Below are 3,143 nucleotides of genomic sequence, written 5' to 3' on the forward strand. Positions count from 1 at the left end.
TGAAGTTAAAATTGTGTCTTTGTAATCTTAAATGAGTCACCTAACTTCTGAGCATATATGAATTATAATTTACATGTAGTAATATAGTGAAAGCATGCCATATAGAATTACAATATATCATAATTATATTATTTTCTTGACCACACTGTATTTATCAATCACCCAATCATCATGAATATAGTATTGCATCTACTTTCAGAAAAGTAAATAAATATTCAAAACACAAAACAAAGTAGGTAGCACTTCATCCAGAATTTAAAAATGCAGAACATTAGAAATAATTATGGTCTGGGCATAATGACAGGAAGGGGAGTAGCGAATGGAAGTATACCCACTATTAATTTTATAAGAATGCACTTGGATAAATACAGACATATAAAACTAACCATGCCAAGGTCAAAATTATAAGTCCAAAATTAGATGGCAGGACAGGAAGGCAAACTAAATGGTCATCTTTAAAGATTAGCTTGTACATAAATTCAGAGGCTACTAAGTAACCCAGAAGACAACAAATCTATAACCAGGTATCTCAAATATGGGTAGTCTATTGGTCAAATCAAATTGAAGAACAAATTGTTCACAAGTTCAAACAATTCTTCTGCTATTAATAGCTCTGTACTTGTTTAAAAGCTTTTGCTGTTACTTTTTATAAAAGGGGAATAATATTCCCTAAAACTGACTCCAAGTGATTTCTTATTTATACCCATACAGTAATGAATCTTTCAATGCTAATCAAAGAAGCATCAATTTGCAGTAGCTAGTGATTAACCAGAGAACCACACCTGGTCAATATGCATGAAATATCCATATCCCAGCCATTCATCCTAAGGCTCAGGGACCATTTTGAAAGAGAGACCAGAAATAGTGTACGAGCTTCACAGAGAGGGATAGTCAGTTTTCTCTAAGAGACTAGTCACCCATATGTGCATTTACCATACTCTAGTAGAAAGTCACACATCCTTAAATATCTGAGCAACACAAAAAGAAACAAAGTTGAATGGATGGGAAGGGAAGGTGGATCTGGAAAGAGTTTGGGGGGGAATTAAATATGATAAAAAAATTATGAAATTCTCAAAAAACAAAGAATTTAACATAGACTAAAAGGAAGGAACACATAGGAGCAGGGCCACAATTATTCTGAAAAGAAAAGAAAATGCATTGTTTTTGAGAGACTAGAAAGAAAGATGTGTTGGGGGGAAATATTGATGATTGAACAACAGCTTCCCTGATAGCTTCACCATTAGTAGCAACTGTGAAAATTGAAACAACTCCATGGAGAACAATTCTCCAATATAAATACAAATCCTAAAATTGTCACACTATGTGACCCTATAATATTATGCCATAAAATCTGTTGTAGGGAGATAATATTAAATACCAAAAAGTTTTATCCTCTTGAAACATGTTTTCCTTATTTTCTGAGAATTTCATGCTTATATTCTTTCTTCTCTCCCAAACACTTTCACATCCTGTCTAACCTCCTTACCCACCCAACTTCATGTAATTTCTCTCTCCTTAAGAGACTCAAATATAAAAGCCCACAGGCAAGCTCACCAACCCCCATACATACTCACAAACAACAAACAAACAAAAATAACCCATGGAGACTAAATTGAGTTGTCCAACAATTCCTGTGTGTGGTTTCTGCTCTGCAGGGTGGTCAATGTGCCCAGTGTCACTCCATTGCAGTAAACTGACTCTCCTGATCACAGAAGCAATCAAATGCTAATACAAATACCTCAGCTAGAGGTAGGACTTCGTGCCCACCTTAGTTCTTCCATGCTGGGATTTTGTCTTGCTAAAAGTTTTATTTTTTACAAAAGACACATGACACATTTGGCAACCATAATAGTATGATTGATAGCTATAGGGCTTGAAAATATTTTTCTTGTTAAGATTCTAGTTGTTATGTTGAAACAGAGATCTAGTCTGGAAAGGATTTCACAACTTTTCTGTGTAACAGGAACATGACCCTCTGTTTCAAGTTTTCCCACATGTCCTCACTCTGAAGGATTAATTACTTCATAAAACACTTGGCTACGGCCTTTGTCTTCTCCTAAGCCTGCCTGAAAACATCATACTTTGGCCAGGAGCCATACAACAAGAACCAATCTGAGGAAGAATTGGATGAAAAAGTGTGGTTTTAATGCCATTCCCATTTACTGAAGAGCCAAAAACAAAACATCCTATGGAATCAAACGTTTCTTCAACCTTAGACCACAAAGCACCAGTTTATTCTCTGGTGAGGTGTGAGGGAATTAAACACCCAACAAGAACCATAGCAAGCACCTCTCCTCCAGCCACCTTGCCTCCTATTAATGATGTGTACTTTGAGAGTAGTGTCATTATCATAACTTGAGTACAAATGGCAAGAAAGTTGAGGTTTATTTGAGTCTTCAGAGACATCCATATTCTAAACAAGAATGTTATATTTCCAACATAACTCATGAGGGCAGAATGAAGCTGGGTCTCAAGAAACACAACATAGTCTTTAGAGGAATCGGACCTCCAAGCAGCTGTCAATGTAGGAAGCAGGAGAATGGTATTTTAGAAATTTCTCCCCCCTCTTCCTCAAGGGACCCGTTTTTAGTTCCCACAAACATCAGTCTTCAGAAGCCCTTCCTCCTTTCTCTTTCAGCAGAGTGGACACTCTGCAGACAAATCAGCATACATCTATCTAATACCACCCTGCTAAATCCTAACATCTTTGCCATCTCCTCATGGTCTTATGATGAATTTGCTAAATGCTTAGCTATCTGGGAAATGATTTTGTTTTAGAGGGTTTGTTTTGGTGTACTTTTTTTTCACAGATTTTTTTTTGGGGGGGGTGAATCGGGGAGCAATTTCAAGTTAGCAAAGCAGAAAGTACTTTTTTTTTTATAGATTTTTGAGTAAGACTTTATCATGTAGTAATTCTAGTTGGCCTGGAAATTCTAGGTAGACCAGAAACGTGTGGTGGTCTTCCTAAGTGTTGGGATTTACATGCCTGTACCACACTGCCTAGCCAGTACTGATATCCTATTGACTGTAGTATAGAGTTCATCGCTTGTGCTAAACAATCTGTGGGTGTTGCCAAGTACATTTGTAATCATATAGTATGCTACCTTCTAGATTGGCTTTTACCTAGCAATGTGCTTGTGAGA

The 3,143-nt window shown here is 36.7% G+C and overlaps 1 pseudogene; it reads left to right on the forward strand.

The window, feature by feature from the left end:
- Positions 1-297: 297 nt before the first annotated feature.
- On the forward strand, positions 298-2,778 carry Gm15030 (annotated as a pseudogene).
- The last annotated feature ends 365 nt before the right edge of the window (positions 2,779-3,143 follow it).

The sequence above is a fragment of the Mus musculus genome, chromosome X (genome assembly GCF_000001635.26).
Source record: "Mus musculus strain C57BL/6J chromosome X, GRCm38.p6 C57BL/6J".
In the NCBI taxonomy this organism is placed as follows: domain Eukaryota; kingdom Metazoa; phylum Chordata; class Mammalia; order Rodentia; family Muridae; genus Mus; species Mus musculus.